Here is a 20,047-nt window from a genome sequence, read left to right on the forward strand (position 1 = left end):
GTGATCAAAGGGAAGCATCTTAAAATAAAGACACATAAATTCTGTATAACCCATTATTTTTGTGTTAAAATTATCTAAAGATAATTTATCATTGGCTATTCCATAGCATAATCAATTGTTGGAATACTTCATTCCTCAATTACCTTGGACGAGCAAGAGCTTACCATAAACACATGCTTCTATTTAGAGCAATTCACACTTCAAGCACTCTACTAATTACAATATACAGGGGTGCCTGGGTGGCTCAGTTGGTTGAGCATCTGCCTCTTGATTTTGGCTCAGGTTTCATGATCTCAGGGTCCAGAGATTCAGCCCTGTGCTCAGCAGGGAGTCTGCTTAAGATTCTCTCTCTTCCTCTCCCTCTGCCCGTCCCCCTGCTCACTCACTGGCACTCTTTCTCTCCCTCACTCTCCCAAATAAATAAATTAAAAACAATAACCACAATATTCATTCAACACACATTTATTAAGCACTTACTGTGTGCCAGGCACTTTTAGTGGAAATACCTGGAAACACCATGCTGAATTACATTAGCCCTTACTTTTGTAGGTAGAGGGTATGTATTACACATGTGCAAATACTATATAATAAAACAAATGCTAAAACAGAAATGTGTACAAATCACCATGGACACATAGCAAGGGAAAGGACTTAATTCTTCCTGAGGAAGTGAAGAAAGGCTTGTCAGACTACCTAACTTTTTCACTGAGTGTTACAAGGAGTTTGGTAGATATACTAGAGGTTGTTCACAAGGAAAGGGGAGCATGAAAGATCTACAGCCACTGCAAAGTTGTATAAATAGAAAAGAGTACTTGTCCAGCATGGCAACAACATAGCCCCAAAAGAAGTAAAGATGAAACAATAAGCGATGATCAGAAAGGGGAACGAAGGATCTTCAATAAGGCAATTTAGGAAGTTTGGACTTCATCCTAATGAAAATGTGAAGTACTGAAAAGTTTCAAGCAGGGGGGATGCCTGGGTGGCTCAGTTGGTTATGGAGCTCGTGGTTTTGGCTCAGGTCATGATCTCAGAGTCTTGAGATCAAGCCCCACTCAGGCTCTGCACTCAGCACAGAGTCCGCCTGTCCCTCTCCCTCTGCTCCCCCTCTCCCACCTCTTCGCCCCCCGCCCGTCTGTCTGTCTGTCTCTCTCTCTCTCTCGTTCTCAAGTAAATAAATAAATTTTTTTGTTTTTTAAGTTTCAAGCAGGAATGTGATTCATTTTGGCTTTAGGAAAATCCTTCTGGCCATATGTAATATAATGATTTATAATGATTTATACCATCTGAATGACCAAAACATATTTCTCAGAAATATTTGGTCTTCATCCATAGTTCCCGGAAAACACTTCAGACCATAAAGGTGAAATGGGTGTCTTATTATTAATGAAGGTGATTTGTGGACCGCACCCAAGGGCAGGGATTTGTTGCCAGGAGGACCAACCATGTGATTGGAGCGTTGGAACTTTTAATCACCCTCACTCCAACCCAGAGTGAGGAGGGGAGAGGGGCTGGAGGTTGAATCAACCAATGGCTAATGACTTAGTCGATCGTAACTATGTAATGAAGCCTCCATAAAAACCCAAGAGGAGAGCTCTTTTAGTCCTCTTTTTCAGAGAGCTTCCATGTTTGCGGAGCCAGAATGTTGAGCCAAGCCCCCAGGTCCATGAGGACAGAAGCTCCTTTGTTAGGAACATCACCTAAGGTAGTTCTTCATCTGGATATTGATTCATATCCTTCAATAAACTGGTAAACTTAAGTAAGCATTTCCCTGAGTTCTGTGAGCTGTTCTAGCAAATTAATTGAACCTAAAGAGGAGGTTGTTGGAACCTACAATATGTAGCTGGTTGGTCAGAAGCACAGGTAAGAGCCTGGGGCTTGTGACCGGTGTCTGAAGCAGAGGGTGAGGGCAGTCTTGTAGGGCTGAACCCTTAACCTGTGAAATCTGATGCTGTCTCTGGGTAGACGCAGTGTCAGAATTAAGTTGAATTCTCAGAAATCCTACTCTGAGAATTGCTTGGTGTTGTGTGTGGGAACCCCTGCCCCCGATACTGAAATTGAATCTGGGAACCTTAAAAGACCATACATACAACAAAAGGAAGGAATGAAGTTGGAGCAATCAAGTTTGGTAGTTCTAGTAAAAGATTATTAAGGGGCACCTGGCTGGCTCAGTCGGAGAAGTGTGCGGCTCTTGATCTCGGGGCTGTGAGTGCAAGCCCCACGCTGGGCGTAGAGATAAATAAATAAAAACTTAAAAAAAAAAAGATTATTAAAATCACTGCTACCCTTAGATGAAAGCGACAGATTTGGCCCTTATGAGTCCACACCATTCTCTATGTAATGAGCAATGCAAAGGGCCAAAAGGAAGTGTCTTGCTGGGTCTCACCCCCAGAGACCACTTTTCACCTACCTGGAACTCCAGAATGCCTAGCTCAAATGACTGAGTCCATTTCCAGGACAAGTTTTCATGCAGATGTGTGCACCCCTAGACGTGAAGGGTAGCTACGAGGTAGCTACTGAGGGAAGATGGGGGCTGTGAAGACAGCCTGGACATTTTACCATGATAAGAAAGATATACATACATGTATATCTGCAATATTATATATATAAAGTATATTACATATAATTTATATACTTTAAAATATATGCAAGTATATATACTTACATATTAGTATATAAGTACTAATATTGATAGTATATATAACATCGTGAATTAACAATGTCCTAACATATTCATGTATAAATGATTATTTGTGCCTAAAACCTGAGGTTTTTTATGATTTATAGTACCAACCTGAAGTTTTAAAAATTTTGTTTCAAGAAGATCTGAAGTAATTCCTTAACAGAAAAAAAAAAATTTTCTCCTATAAGATAGACATACTAAAGTCAGGATCAACTTACTAGAAAGTCAAAGCAATATGAAGATAGATATGCCAACCAGGTGTTGAAAACAGGTTGGTTTAAAAAAAAAATCATTTCTTAAAGGATCAGTGTGTGGCCAAAGGCAGATATTTGTTATACACAAATGAGCTACTGTATTGCAGAGCTCTCTGCTCATTAGTGTACAGAGATGCATTACCCTCACATTAAATAAAGACTCAGTGAGCAAAACACTGCAGCAAGCATCTGTTGGCTAATGACAAAGAAAACCATGGACCCTTTGAGGCCAATTTCCATCCAGCTGAAAGCATGGAAGCAGCAAAGGCATGCACTGCTTTTCAATATCACCCCCAAATAACCATGAAAGAAGCTCTTCAGCATTCATGTTACTCTGTGGCAAAAGCAATACAAGTATGAATTACATATGCTAAACAAGATACTTAGGAAAAGTTAACCCTAAATAAACAGAAGTCAAATATGTAACTGCATTTTATTCTCACTCTACTTTTCTGTCAATATCCATGGTCAGGAGAATGGTCAAAAGAAGGCACTGAACAAAACTGTAAGCTAGGCAAAGTTTGTCTTCTTACATCAGTTACTTTTTCCTGCCCCTGTTTCATTACCTTTTTTTCTCCCCACCCTATCCTCAATGTTCGCATATTTCCCCCAGACCTCTGCTATAAGGTTCTCTGGGGCCTGCCTTGGCCTCCCTTGCCCCTGTGTTGAAATTTATCATACCTATATATATTTCTCAGAATGTCATGTGACCTGATAACAGCCCCCACAAACGTCTGTAACTCCTTTAACGTGCTCCTCCCTCCCTAATGCTTTTACCTAACCTCAAGACCACACCCCCTCCTCCCCTCTCAGAAACCTTTTACATAGCCTTTATCTTTCCTATATATTCAACTTTCTTTCTTCACTAGCGTCTCTCAGTACATAAACATATTTAAGTCTCTATCTAAAAAGCAATAAAACCCTTAGCTTATTAAAAGGTAAATAAATGCTAGTATATGGAACTTACTCTATGGTGTCCTCCCCCTTAGTCTCTGCCTTCCCCTCACCACATTCACTCCCCAGGCCACAGCAATGTGACTTCTGCTCACACCATTACATTAATCCAAGGTCTCTTCACCTAGAGGCTGGAGGGTCTGTGGATAGAACTCAGGAGACCTATGAACTTGGATGGGTAAATAAATTATTTCTTTAATTTCTCCAACCTCTAAAATTACTAATACTATATTTCCTAAATTACTATAGGCCTACCACTATACCTTGTTGTGTATTGTGTTAAATAAACACATAATACTTTATTACAATTAGTTTGGTAATAATACTTTAATATAGAGGTGCTTAGGTGGCTCAGGTCATGATTTCAGGGACCTGGGACTGAGCCCCGTATCTGGCTACCTGCTCAGCTGGTAGTCTGCTTCTCCCTCTCCCTATGCCCCTCCCCCTCACTCATGCTCTCTCTTGCTCTCTCTCAAACAAAAATAAAAAATCTTTAATATAATTAGTTTCTCTTGTAATTCTATGTATTTTATTTTATCCATCTGTGGCAGACTTTTTCCAAATATGCCGCAAAAATACCTCCCATCCACATGCTTTTCTATGGTGTAAATTTGCAGCTCACCCACAAAGATGTGGAGTCTTGATTCCCTTCTTAAATCCAAGTTGGCATTTAACTTGCTTGTAACCAAAAGAGTGTGGTGAAGTGACAATAAGTCACTTCCCAGGCTTGGTTAGGAAAAGTGATGCAGGTTCTGAGACTAGGTTTGGGGTGGTTTGTTAAACAGTGATAGTTTCCAGAACAGAATCTGGCACCTGGAACTGGAGTGCTGACATAATAAAAACATAAGACAGGTTATACCAGCTGTGGGATTGGGTGGTAGACACGAACAGGAAGGGCCACAAGGATCTCACAGCAAAAGCCTGATGAGCATTGAAGAGGCTACTGGAAAGGCCTTAAAGCAGAGAGAGTAAAATGTTATCAGAAGCTAGAGGAAAGGGGCGCCTGGGTTGCTCAGTCACTTAAGTGTCTGCCTTTGGCTCAGGTCATGTTCTCAGGGTCCTGGAGCAAGTCCCACGTCTGGCTCCCTGCTCAGTGGGGAGTCTGCTTTTCCCTCTGCCTGCTGCTCCCCCTGCTTGTGCTCTCTTGCTTGCACTCTCTCTCTCAAATTAATACATAAAACCTTAAAAAAGAAGAAGAAGAAGAAGCAGCAGCAGCAGCAGCAGCAGCAGCTGGAGGAAAAAAGACCCTTATGAAGGGGCAGAAAATTTAGCAAAACTGTTGCTTGTGATAACTCAAAAAACAGAAAATGCTGGCAATGAACTGTTACTCATACCTAAGGTAATTTCCAAGCTGAATGTCCAAAGTGTCAACCGGTTTCTTTTATATATATAAAACAGAAGGTGCAGCTGGAGATGAGCTAAAGAAGAAAGTCTTCTGTTTTCAAACAGAATTTAGAGGAAATATAAAGAAACCAGCAATTGCTGGGTTCAAAAATAAAAGTATTTTTCATCCACAATCTCTTCCAGAGGAGAATGCTGGAAACAAAAAAAAGGTCTGGGGACAAGATCAAATACAGGGTGCTGAAAGGAAAATCTGGTCTCTAGACAGAGATGAAGCCAACGGTGTTGCTGTAAAATCCTTATTTAACACTCAGTTTCTCCTTCTCAGTCTCTTTCTCCCAGTGCCTTTCTCTGTACTTGTCCGCTAAAACTAGATGTGCTCAGTGGTTCTGTCCTCAATCCTGACCAATTTCTTCTTCAACCACTCCCGAAAAACCATTAACCTCAAAATCTCTCTCTCTCAAGCCTCCACCTCTCTTCCAAGAACCGCATACAGATCTGCACATCTCCACTTCAATATCTCAGAAAAACCTCAAACTAAATCTTTTAATAATCTATCTCCCATCCCACAAGTTCTTTCTATTTTATTTGTTTATTTGAGAGAGAGGGAGGGGCCGAAGGGGGGAAAGAGAGAGAGAGAATCTAAGAATCGAGGAGCCTGACACAGGGCTCGATCTCACAACCCCGAGATCATGCCCTGAGCTGAAATCAAGAGTCAGCTCAACCAACTGAGCCACCAGGCAGCCCACAAGTTCTTCCTTCCGTCCTTCCTTCCTTCCTTTCCTTCCTTCTTTTAAAGATTTTATTTATTTGACAGAGAGAGACACAGCAAGAGAGGGAACACAAGCAAGGGGACTGGAAGAGGGAGAAGCAGCCTTCCCGCCGAGCAGAGAGACCGATGAGGGGCTCGATCCCAGGACCCTGCGATCATAACCTGAGCCGAAGGCAGACGCTTAACAGCTGAGCCACCCAGGCGTCCCCCACAAGTTCTTTCTATACCTAAACATGCATTGGAAATAAACACCTCTGCCCATTTAATTGCCCAATTTAGGAATCATCCCTGATTTCTTTCCCCTCTTATGTTTCTCCCCCCAGCCAATATCTAATCAGTCATCAAGTTCTATAGATTCTACCTGCCCCCACGCACTATTTATTCTAACCATGTCAAAATATAGGACCCACTGTGGATATGAGTACATACTTTTCTACCTAGAATGTAACTCCTGTTATAAATCCTAACTACTCTGCTATGTGTTAATTTAATTCAACAATATGGAACACCTATTCTTTGGCAAATCTGGCAGGACCTACACCAGGACTAGGCAAAAAAAAACTGGTATCGAGAAACTGAAAGGACTCCATTTTAGAAAGGCTCCCTGTCTGCTGTTTCTCTGCTGGGCCCCATTTACTCATGCTCTATATCTCCCCTTGCATCTGAGTAAAGCAAAGAAGCTATGATTCCACTCTAAGGGATAAGCAAGAAAGTTAACCAGTCTCTGAGTTCTGTCCTAGGCCCCCATATACCTGATAACATATAAGAAGAAAGATCACGAGCATGTTCCAGGACAATGGCTTCAAACCTCAGATGAAACTGGTGCCCCCTTACCTTCGGTGATTTATGGAATAATACCTGTTGTTCACCTGACACTCACCTTCATCAGACCCTACCCCGGATTCCTGAAGGAACACGTACACTTGACCCCTTTCCAATATAAACTCCTAATCGCAAACTGTGGGGAGACTCACTTCTCCTTTTCGGAGTCTCCCAGACACTCCATCTGCTGCACTCTATCACTTACATGATTCAGTGAACTCTGCTCTCACCTCCTCCTGGCTCGCGTTTGATTTCTATCCTGCGCTAAGCCAAGGACCTTCTTGGCTGATCCTGCAAGGCCCCCTCTGGGACTTCAGACCCAGCCTTCCTATGTCAAAATTAAGTGAGAAACAGGTCCTGCCTCTTCTCTGGAATCACAGAGAAAAAAAAAATAAGTAAGTATAACACTGGGGTTTATCACGGAGGATAGCATTGTATGGCAGACTAATTCTTTTGTGGGGGCGGAGATATAGCAGGCAGTAAGTAAAACAACAGAATAAATGTAATATATTCTCTTGGAGGAGCAAGTTTCTTTGATGTAAGTAACTTAAAAGATTTTAACATCTACATACTCATAAGCAGAATACAAAATTTACATGAAAGATGCAATATAATACAAATTCATGGGTCGTTCTGAGCAAGAATAACTGTCTGGAATTATAATTTAAAGTAACACTAAGCAGAAGGAGAGCCACTTTAAGTCAGAGACCCTCTTAGAAGTCACCCCACCTGGGGCGCCTGGGTGGCACAGCGGTTAAAGCGTCTGCCTTCGGCTCAGGGCGTGATCCTGGCGTTCCGGGGTCGAGCCCCACATCAGGCTCCTCCGCTATGAGCCTGCTTCTTCCTCTCCCACTCCCCCTGCTTGTGTTCCCTCTCTCGCTGGCTGTCTATCTCTGTCAAATAAATAAATAAAATCTTTAAAAAAAAAAAAAAAAAAAAAAAGAAGTCACCCCACCTAAAGGACCTTCTGGGTCCACCTATTCAAAAAGGCAACCAGGGCTGGGCGAACATTCAGTGAAACACCACTGGATGATCAAAAAGATTCTGTGGGACTCTTTGCTACAGCCAGCCTCCCCTCTACACAGCCTCTGTGGAAGCTTCAGACACAGCATGGAAGAAGTCTTGCATATGACTGAGGAATCTTGAACAAACTCATTTTATGCTGGCTGCAATCCCTGCCAAGATGCTGAATTAGCAACACTACTAACCCCATCTCAGGAGATTGTCCCTTGGGGAAGGTACACAGAAAAAGTGGAAAGAATGATAAGAAACACCTGGGGGGACAAGGACCCCTTTCCAACTGGTATGTGTGGAATGGTGGCTGTGGCCTGCGGCGTGAGGCAGCTCACCAAGGCTGTGGGATAACAAAACAGAAAAAGAACTACTGAGTTCTGGTTTTTGCTTTTCTTGTGCCCCAGCACCTATGTGCACACAACCTGGCCCCACATATGCATTACTCAAACCTCAGGTCCTCAGGAAAACAGGAGCTTAGAAAAACAGTTTAATACACACTAACATTCCCTGGCTTCTTCTTCCCATCACCTTCTCCTGTAACACAAGCCCTTGGGCTGAGCACCAGTAATCACTGCAGTGCCTTGTCCTAAAGGCAACTTCTTCCTCAAGAGAAACAGGTAAAGAAGTGACCTCAAGTTATATGGTATGGGGTAAGAAATGACTGACTCAAGCTCTGCGGTGCCTGGGGCTCTCCAACTCCTGCCCCTGACATCACTGGGACTGATATTAAACCTAATCTTCCCCATATAAGCAGTATCTGACAAAGGAAAATATCAAGTACCAAATAGTAAATATAAAACAAAATGTTTTAGTCTATTCAAGCTGCCATAACAAAATACCATAAATTGCATGGCTTAAACAACAGAAATATTTTCTCACACTTCTAGAGGCTAGAAGTCTGAGATGAGGGTGCCAGCATGGTCAGGTTCTGGTGAGAGCTCTCTTTCTGGCTTGCAGGTGGCCATCTTCTGGGTGTGTCCTCATAGAGAGAGGACAGAGAAAGAGCAAGTTCTCTAACATCTCTTTTTATCAAGGCACTGTTCCCATCGGACCAGGGCCCCACCTTCACAACTTCATCTAACACTAATTACCTCCCAAAGGCCCCACCCAAATACCAACACACTGAGGCTTCAACATAGGAAGTCTGGGGAGACATAAACATTCAGTCCAACACATTCACGTTTTAAAAAAAAAAAAAAAAAGGTGAAATTTGATCCTAACATCATACCATATGAAAATCTATCACACCAGATGGATCAAGGCCTTCAATGTCAAAAATAACTTTAAAAAACTTATTGGAAAAGATGAGTATCTTTTAACCTCAGGATAAGGAAAGATTTCTTAAACAAGACAAGAGAAATCTGTACGAAAATTAAGAACCATTGTTCAAAAAATACCTTAAAGAAAGTGAAAATACAAGTTATAAACTAGAAGAATGTATTCACGATACACCCAACTTATTATGCATTATTATCAAGAACATATAAAGCAATAACACACACACCCAAAACATGGCCAGAAAAATGGACAAGAGAGATTAAAGAGGCATTTAACATCAGAACATATGCATATAACCAATAAAAGTATGAACAATGTTCAACATCACTGGAGATCATGGAAATTCAAAGCAAAACTCTTTATCAGTAAAAACAATAAAACGCTTTGAAAACAGACCAAAAAAGAAAAGACTACCTACAGTTCTCTCTAGCTCAGACATTCATTACCTCTACCTTTCATTGCCTGTGAGCAATTTTGAAATTTAAAAACTATAGAAAATTGATAATAATGTGAACTATTCTTGAGCACAAAAGAGCAAATTAGTCGTGTCCAGTGGATTACAAGTGATAATCGCCCAATGGATAGATGAGTTTTTGCATCCATTTGGAAAATTCATTTCAGCATTCCTTTACTGCATACAAATGGGTGACTCTCCAAATGTGCCTCTGAACGGACCCTAACATCTTACCAGCTTCCTCATTAACTAGTGAGTTAAACATTCGACGAGTGTTCATTTTATATCTGTATGAGTCATGATTATAACCCCTTCTTAAAAATCCTTTAAAAAAAATCCTTTTACCACCACAATCAGAATCCAGTATCACCCATTTATGACTAAAAGAAAAAAAAAAAAACTTTCAGCAAATGAAGAATAGAAGGGGCTCTTCAGCCTGAGGATAACGACTTCGTGGTAAAAGTCTGAAAACTTTCTTCCTAAATTCAGGAACAAGCCAAGGACATCTGCTCTCACCACTTCTATTTAATACTGTACTAGAGGTTCTAGTCAGTAGAATGAGGTAAGGAAAAGAAATACAGGTTGATAGGAAGAAGTAAAACTATCTTTACTTACATACACATCATAATTACATAACAAAGCCTAAAGAACCAAAATAAACAACAACAAAAAAACAAAACAAAACAAAAAACCCCACAAAGCTACTAGAACTAGCAAAAGCCAATATACAAAATTCAATTACATTTTTACATACTAGTAATGAACAGTGGAAATTAAATACTTTTAAAATGTCATAATAGCATTAAAAAAATCAAAGTGCAAAATTTGAACTCGGAAAAATAAAAATTATGGCTCTTGAGAAATTAAAGATGATCTAAATAAATGGAGAAAGAGATCATGTTTACAATATTAAGATGTCTATTCTCTCCAAATTGATCTGTGGAGTGAACACAGTGTCAAGTAAAATCTAAGGATGTTTTTGTAGAAAAGTAAAAGCTAACCCTAAAATCCCTAAGGAGAAGTAGATTCTAAACTGTGAATATACAAAGGACCTAGAAGAGTCAAAACAAATCTTTAGAAGAACAAAACTGGAGAACTTCCACCATTTCACTTCAAAACTTACTATTAAACTACTGTAATCAATATAGCATGTATCAGCAAAGAGAAAAAATGTCAATAAAACAGAAGACAGAACTCAGAAACAGACATACACATATATAGCCAACTGGTTTATGACAAAGTCATCAAAGTAAAAAGAAAGTCTTTTCAACAGGGGTGTGTGCTGAGAAAACTGGGTATTCACATGCAGAAGAATGAAGCTGGACCCTTACCTAACAATGTGTACAAAACTTAATTCAAAATGGATCAAATATCTAAATATTTGTAAGACCTAAAACAATAAAACTCTTGGAAGAAAACATAGGACAGAAGCTTTATGACACTGGATTTGGCAGTGATTTATTGGATATGATAACAAAAGCACAGGTAAAAAAGTAAAGACAAATTAGACCTCATGAATATTTTAAATCTTGCGCATCAAAAGACACTATCCACAGAATAAAAAGGAAGGCCACAACATAGGAGAAATATATCTGAGAAGGGATTAATGTCCAGAAAATAGAACTCCTAAAACTCAATAATAACAAAACCACCCAATTCAAAAATGGGCAAAGGACTTGAATAGATATTTCTCCAAGAAGATATATGAATGGACAGTAAGCACATGAAAAGATGCTCAACATCACTGATCACTAGGGAAATGCAAATCAAAACTACGATGAGATACCACCTCATATCCAGTTGGATGGCTAGTATTTAAAAAAAAAAAAAAAAAAAAAAAACCCAGGAAACAACAAGTGCTGATGAGGAGGTGGAGAAATTGGAACTGTGTATTGTTGGGGGAATGCTACATGGTACCACTGCTGTTTAAAACAGCATGGTAGCACCTCAAAAATTAAAAATTGAAAGCAGGGTCTCAAAGAGATACTTGTACCCCCTGTTCACAGGAGCATTTTTCACAATAGCTAAAACATGGAAGCAAACAAGTATCCATCAACAAATGAATGCATAAGCAAAATGTGGTATATACATACAATGGAATATCATTATCATTCAACCTCAAAAAGGAAGAATACAAAAAACTTACTGTGCCATTCACTACAACATGGATGAACCTTGAGGACATGACGCTAAATGAAAAAGCCAGTTACAAAAGACAAATACTGTATAATTCCACTCACATGAGGCACTGAGAGAAGTGAAAATCATAAAGACAGAAAGTAGGGACTGGGGGAAGAGAAAAATGGGGATTTATTGTTTACTGCATATAGAGTTTGTTTCACAAGATGAAAAAAAGAGTTATGGGGATGGATGATGGTGACCAATGCACAACATTTTTAAAGTGCTTAATACCACTGAACTGTACTTAAAAATGGTGAAGATAATAAATTTGTGTTATTTTTTACAACTTTTTAAAAAAGACATTAAAAAAGAGAATGGGAAGAAAGAAGTTGGTGAGGTGAGAACAGATGAATTTCTTTAAAAAAAATAAAGGGACAGAAATCAGAAAAGTGGTTTGCTCTAGTGAGAGGAGAGCATGTCAAGGAAGGAGGCTTAAGGATCTTAGAGAGTAATAAAAATGTTTTACATGTTATACGGGTGTGGATTACGTAGGTAAATGCATTTGTCAAAATTCATTAAACTGCAAAAGATCTATGCATTTCATTGTAAAATTGAAAATTATACCTCAATTTTTAGGTTTTTTTAAGATTATGATTAAATACTATTTTATTTTAGATCATTTAACTAGCAAAATTTAAAAGTCTGAAAATCTACTGAAGAGACTATAAAACAGGATCTCTTATGCAATGGTGATAGTGATTTATTTCCAATCACTCTGAAATAAATTTTGTATAATCTCTTTAAATTTACAATTTATTACCCTATGACCCAGCAATTCCATTCACAGGTGTATGTACAGAAGAATCTCTCCCATGTGTGCACGAGTCACATACAGGAATGTTTCTCACATCAGCGTACAAAATAGCAAATGCGTGAAAACAAGATACTTATCACTCAATCCCAGAAATAAATTGACCATGATAAGTAAGGGTATCACCTTTGAATATTTGAGATATCTTTATATTTTGAAGGCAACTCAGTTTTGGCATATACATATTATCAGCTTGTTCAATGTGTGTATGGACAGAATAAATCCAAAATTAAGGTACAGAATTAAGGTATTATAATGATTTTCTACTTTTTAAAGGTAGAATTTATTCATTCAACGGGACTTTTATGGCAGTAAACACTGTAATCCATTGAATGCAGGTTACATGACTGATACAATATTCACATACAAAATATCCTGCAGCTGTAAACATGAATGAAGTCGATCTCAGTATATGGAAAGATCTCCAAGATATGGAAGTCCACTAAAAGAGCAAGAGGTAAAACAGTAAGTTCTCACGGATTAAAATAAATTCCCTATATATTTATATGTATAACTGCAAAAACAATTTGAAAGTAAATAAATTGTAAATGGTACTTCCTTCTGAAAATAGCAACAGGGGATGTACAGTGAAGGGAAGACTTAACTTTTCACCGTAAATCCTTTTGTACCATCTGGATTATTTCTGACCATATAACCCGTTTTGGCAATTTCCATGGAGACAGAGGAGAAAGAGGCCCTCGAACAACATTTATGTTTCTGGTTAAGCAACCTCTCCCATGCCTTACAGCAGATACTCTAAACCTTCATCCCTCCCCTCAAACTCCACATCTCACCCCTGTTGGCTACTTGCAGAATATCAACAACCACAATATCCCGAAGCCAACAACTTTGTTTTCTACTCCAGGGAAATGGGGGAACTCCCTATATTTACTTAATTCACACCCATATATTTACCTCTGACTACATCCATGGGTACCTCCTTCCCTCAGAAGAAAGAGGCCACTCCAGGCAAATCTTGTGTTCTTAGGCAATCTCCTGTCTCTACAGGAGAGCCTATTCCCTCTATTAGTCCTGTCTCTACTTCCACAAGCTTGCTCTTAACTTGTCCTTTCTCCTACCACCTCTGTATATATGCACAGTCAAGCCCCACCCCTTAAAAAAAAAAATACTTTACATTCCCCTCTATGTAGGAACCTAAACTCATTCTTCCCCTTCACAGTTAAACTCTCACAAGAGTGGGGACAGTCTATACTTGAGGCAGTCTCTTCATCTCCCATTCACTGCTGAACCTACCATAATCTTGCTTCAGTTCCCACTGCTGCTAAAAAAAAATAATAATAATCTTGCTGAAATCACTAAAAGATGAAACCTATAGGCATTTTGTGAACCTTATTTTACTTCATCTCTCTGCAGTACCTGGCAATGCTGACTGCTTCCACCCTCCTGAAACTCTCTAATCCCTTCGCTTCTGTGACACATCTCTTTCCTGTCTCTCTACTATGTACTGGAGATTCAAAAACAAATATGACAAAGTCCCTGACTTCAAGCACAGATTCTAAAATGAGAGAAATATATGCAAATAATCACAACACAGTGAAAAAGTACCATGACCGTGACAGGTACAAACTGCTATGGTAGGTCTGTAATGGTGAAAGAGAGGGACCATGCATTTTAGGAGGAGGAAACCAACATGGACAAAGGCACATGTATAAGTCAACATAGTTTGTACAACCATTAATGGATAATGGTTGAGCATACAAGTTTTGAAACCAACCAACCTGATTCTACAACTTACCAGCTGAATGAAGATAAAATAACAGTTTCTATCTCACAGGACTGTATTGAAAATTAAATACTATATATAAAGCACTGAGCATAGGGCCTGACATACATTGAAAAGTCTCAATAAATGTTAACTCCTTCATGGCAAAAACAGTCAACAAATTAGGAATAAAAGGAAACTTCCTCAACCTGAAAAAGGACAGTTACAAAACAGCCACAGGTAACATCACACTTAATGCTGAAAGACTGAGAGCCCTCCCCCTAAGATCAGGAACAAGACAAGGATGTCCACTCTCATCACTTCTATTTAACTTTGTGCTGCAGGGCGCTTAGGTAAGAAAAAGACATAAAAGGCATCCAGATTGGAAAGGAAAAAATAAAACTATCATTATTTGTAGATGACATAATTTGATACATAAAAAATTCTCAATAATATATTAACAACTATTACAACTACTAGTTGAACTAGTAGTTCAGTAAGGTTGCATGACACAAAAATCAGTTATATTTCCATACACTAGCAATGAATAAACCAAAAATGAAAGAAAACAATTTCATTTACAATAATATCCAAAATAATGGGCTTAAGAACAAATTAAGCAAAAGAAGGAGATGAAAGAAATTAAAGAACACATAAATAAACGGAAAGACCTCCATGTTCGCAGACTGAAAAACATACTATTATAAAATCTCCAATCTGATTTACAGATTTATAATACCAATTCAACACAATCCCCATCAAAATCCCAGCTGGATTTTTTTGGTAGAAACTGACAAGCTGATCCTAAAATTTATATGGAAATGCAAGGGATCCAGAAGAGCCAAAACAATCTTGAATAGGAAACACAAAGTTGGAGAACTCACACTTCATGATTTCAAAACTTCCTGGCACAAGGACAGATGTATAAATCATTGGAATAGAATTGAAAGTCCTGAAACAAAACCTTACATTTACGGTCAACTGATACTCTTTGAGGGTGCCAAGATAATTCAATGGTCTGTGACAACTGGATATCTGAATGCAAAAGCAGGAAGCTGAACCTCTACCTCAAACCATACACAAAAGTTACTCAAAAAAGGGGCGCCTGGGTGCCTCAGTTGGTTAAGCATCTGACTCGATTTCAGCTCAGGTCATGATATCAGGGTCATGAGACTGAGCCCCACGTCAGGCTTCGCACTGGGCATGGAGTCTGCCTGGGATTCTCTCTCTCTTCCTCTCCCTCCACCGCACCCCCACCAAAAAAAAAAAATTAACTCAAAATGGATCACAGACCTAAATATAAGAGCTCATATTTAGAAGAAAATACGAGTAATTTTCATGAATTTGGATCAGGCAATGGTTTCTTAGATATAACACCCAAAGCACAAACAACAAAAGAAAAATAGATAAAATTAAAAGCATTTGTGCTTCAAAAGACAGTATCAAGAAAGTAAAAAGGCAACTCAGAGAATGGGAGAAAATATTTGTAAATCATGTATTTTATAAGTGACTTGTATTCAGAATATCTAAAAAACACTTACAATAAAAGGATAAATAACATAATTTTTCAATGGGCAAAGGATTCAAGTAGGCGTTTCTCCAAAAAAGATATATAAATGGTCAATAAGCACATGAAAAGATGTTCAATATCATTACTCATTAGGGAAATAGGAATCAAAACTACAATGAGATGGGGCGCCTGGGTGGCTCAGCCATTAAGCGTCTGCCTTCGGCTCAGGTCATGATCCCACGTTCCTGGGATCGAGCCCCGCATCAGGCTCCCTGCTCGGCGGGAAGCCTGCTTCTCCCTCTCACACTCCCCTTGCTTGTGTTCCCTCTCTTGCTGTGTCTCTCTCTGTCAAATAAATAAATAAAATCTTCAAAAAAAAAAAAAAAAAAACCACACAATGACACACAACTTCCCATTCACTAGAGGGGCTATAACTTAAAAAAAAAAAAAAAAAGTAACAAATGTAGGTGAGGATATGGAAAACCTGGAAGCCCCATACATTACTGGGGGGAATGTAAAATGATACGGTCTCCTTGGAAAACAATTTGGCAGTTCCAGAAATTGTTAAACATAGAGTTATCAAATGAACCAGCAAATTACACTTTTAGGTATACACCTAAAGACATGAAACCATATGCACACAAAAACTTACACACAAAAGTTCATAGCAAAAAGCTTAGAATAGCCAGAATGGGGGAGGGGGTGCAGAAACAACCCAAATGTCCACCAACTGATGGATAAGCAAAATACAGTGTGTGTACATACATAGAGAAAGAGAGAGAGAGAGGAGTCTGGCTCCTGATCAAAAACTTAAAATCTCTATGTGTAATTTTCCAGCCTGACTATAAGCAATTACAAAGGCTTTAACTGGCACGCCCCACATGGGAAAGCCATCCTACCCACACCAGACTGGAGACACAGCCAGTACACTGCAGTCTCTAAAGAGAGCTGTAGTCAGGAACTTGGGCTCCCCTGGCTGACCATGTTAAGCAGAGATACATTCCTAGCCCAGGCCCCAGACTTCATTCAGAAGTCTATCTGTCGCCTTCAGCTGAGGCTTTTCCTCATGCACCTCTGCTGAGGCCTTCTCATCAGGGAAGAAACACTGAAGACACTTTTTCTCTACTCTGACTCCATGCTTTTTGATCCCAAGCCCTTCCACCTCACTCTTGAACCAGCCCTGGGTCCATAAGACTGCAGGAACCTCCTGTCTGGCCTTCTCTCTGCAGTGAAATGATCCACCTCCCACCTCTGTACTGATCCACCTGAGTGGGACACCTGCACTTTCTGAGATTTAGCCTGTTGCTTATACTATCTTAGTAAGTGAATAAGGCTCAACTGTTACTTTCATTTTGGATCACTGTTTTTAATTAGCTACCCTGACACCAGGAAGTTCAGGTTTCTCTATCGCCAGGTCACCTGACCTGACACTTTAAAATGGAGTATTATTCAGCCATGAAAAGGAATGAAGTACTGATTCATGCAAAAACATGGATGAACCTTGAAAACTTTATGCTAAGTGAAAAAATAAGTCACAAAAGATTGCATATTCTACACTTTATATGAAATACCCAGAATAGGCAGATCTATAGAGACAGAAAGTAGATTAGTACCTGACAGGGACTGAGTGGAGGGAGGAACGAGTGGTGACTGCTAATGAGTACCAATGTCTCTTTGGAGTGATGACGATATTCTATATTTTAAAATTTTTTTTAAATGAGCTCCACATCTGGCGCAGAGCCCAACATGGGGCCTGAACCCACAACCCGAGATCAAGACCCAAGTGGAGATGAAGAGCTGGATGCCCAAACGACTGAGCCACCCAGGCGCCCCTGAAGCGATGAAAATATTCTAAAATTAGATTGTGGTGACAACTGCACAACTCCGTAACTACAATTTTAAAAAATAACAAAACAAAGCAAAAAAAACCCACTGAATTGTACACTTTAAATAAATGGGTGAATTTTAAGGTATGTAAGTTATTTCTCGATAAAGCTGTTTTTAAAAAAATGTTAGTTCATAACATTCCTAGAGCACTAATGAGATGGAAAACTGGGTACAAGAGATTATACTGCTCTGTAAAGGAGTTTGTAAAATATCCTTTAAGCAATGTTAAGGTACTGAAGGATTCTGAGTTGTGGACTGACATGACAACATTCATCTTTTAGGAAAAGCAATCTTGTGACTGTGACAAGAATGGCTTAGAGAGTAGCTGGATTCGAAGTGGAAAGACCAGAAGACAGACCGGTTGCTTAAAAAATTAAAAGATGAAGAGAACTGGAGCCCAGACATGTCAGAAAGGAGAAAGGGCTATGAACCTATCTTTAGAGTAAAATGCTATTATGGAAAGAGAAACCAACTACTAACATACTAAAGGATATATTCTTATTTTATGAGCCCCCCAAACAGAGGGAACTACAGAAAATAATCAAGTCCAGGAGAATAGAGTGGTAGAAAACTCCTAATAACTGACTTATTAAAATAGTTACCAGTTATTGAAAACTATGACTTAACAAATTAAGGATCTGTCTTCAGGAATATCAGATTATAATGTCAATATCATTCTCAAATGTGTGTCAGGAGAGCAGTGTGAACTCTATCTTTGAGTATAAAAGAAAATGTCCTTTGGAATTACAATGGAAAAATTCAGTCAAAACTACTGTAATCGTGAAAACCAGCTTCATTTCCTTCAATCAAATGTCCTACAAACTAAAAGTAAGCATGCTATATATGTAGTTTTATAATAAATAATATTTGCCTATTAAACTCTCAGAGGAAAAGACAGTTTGCACTGCCTTAAATTTTTCAAAAATAATTCTTTCTCATTATGAAATATATCTTATAAGGTAAATTCATTTAAAAAAAATCTCACCGCAGGTTTTCAGATGAATTCACAAAGAAATGTCTACAGCATAAGTTCCAGTTCAGGCAGATACCTGAATTGAAAAAAAAAAAAAAAAGAAGAGGAAAAAAAAAAAGACATGGTCAACATAACTAAATCTGAGTAGGGAACTTAATTTTTTCAATAGAACTCTAACTTGATCATTTACACACTAAACTTTTGTGTTCAAGTTGTGTTTTACAAATCTGTAGAATGTCAAGAATCTTAATTCTGCCAGACTTTCTATTGCCTTTAATTAAACTTAACAAAACATATACTATGTTAATGGAGGGGGGGTTGGGGGAGAGATCAATCCAAGAAAGATACCTTTCTTTCACCAGTTCAAGTCTTCAAAAGAAAGGGCATTTTCTAAAAGTTTGTACTCCCTATTATAATCCCACCATCATGACTTCCCATCCTCACAAAAAAACAGAATTCAAAAATCTGAAAATATAGGGGTACCTGGGTGGCTCAATCGTTAAGCATCTGCCTTCGGCTCAGGGCCTGATCCCAGGGTCCTGGGATCGAGCCCCACATCGGGCTCACCGCTGGGAGCCTGCTTCTCCCTCTCCCACTCCCCCTGCTTGTGTTCCCTCTCTCGCTGGCTGTCTCTCTCTCTGTCAAATAAATAAATAAAATCTTTAAAAAATCTGGAAATATACAAGTAAACCAACAGTATGTGTTTATAAAGCTTAAGTAAAAGGAAAGGTTAAATAAAACTGGCTAAAAAACTATGAAAATGTTTATCTACATTGGCAAAGAAAATCTAACTTAAATGAGATATCCTCTTCCATCAGTGAAATTAGAGGTTTTTGGGGTTTTTTTAAGATTTTATTTATTTATTTGACAGACAGCCAGAGAGAGAGGGAACACAAGCAGGGGGAGTAGGAGAGGAAGAAGCAGGCTTCCAGTGGAGCAGGGAGCCCGATGTGGGGTTCGATCCCAGGACCCTAGGATCACACCCTGAACCGAAGGCAGATGCTTAACGACTGAGCCACCCAGGCGCCCCTAGAGTTGTTTTTTGAATAAGATGTTAGTCATTAGTGCTGTCCCAGTTCTCCTCCTTCCCAGACTCACAGTAGGATTGCACTTCACTGCCCTTGTTTCAACTTAGGTGTGGCTACATGACTTGCTTTAGTCACTAGATGTACGTAAACATGATATGAAACATCAGCAGGAATAAGCTTTAGGAACCAGTACACAACCGGAAGACCTACCCGCTACAGTAATTATGGAAAGTAACCAAAGGAGTTGATCAGGCTGGTTCACTAAATAACTCCAAAGAAAGAATACCACCCGCTGATATGTGTTTGACATATAACATGAGCTTTGTTGTAAAAAATAAAATTTGTTGCATTAAACAATGAGATTT

General features: G+C 39.1%; 1 protein-coding gene across 3 annotated transcripts in view; it reads right to left on the reverse strand.

Annotated features, from left to right (window-relative positions):
* The window catches only part of PEAK1 (pseudopodium enriched atypical kinase 1), a 293,673-nt gene that overhangs the window by 228,122 nt on the left and 45,504 nt on the right, over nucleotides 1–20,047 (reverse strand). For 2 of the 3 annotated variants that reach the window (XM_040642949.1, XM_040642948.1), the window contains exon 2: nucleotides 18,667–18,730. The exons of the other annotated variant lie outside the window; for it this stretch is intronic. The gene's annotated coding sequence lies outside the window, so the exon portion shown is untranslated. The remainder of the gene's footprint in view (nucleotides 1–18,666; nucleotides 18,731–20,047) is intronic. 3 annotated transcript variants of the gene reach the window in all.

This window comes from Ursus maritimus, unplaced genomic scaffold, assembly GCF_017311325.1.
Source record: "Ursus maritimus isolate PB19 unplaced genomic scaffold, ASM1731132v1 scaffold_27, whole genome shotgun sequence".
NCBI lineage: Eukaryota > Metazoa > Chordata > Mammalia > Carnivora > Ursidae > Ursus > Ursus maritimus.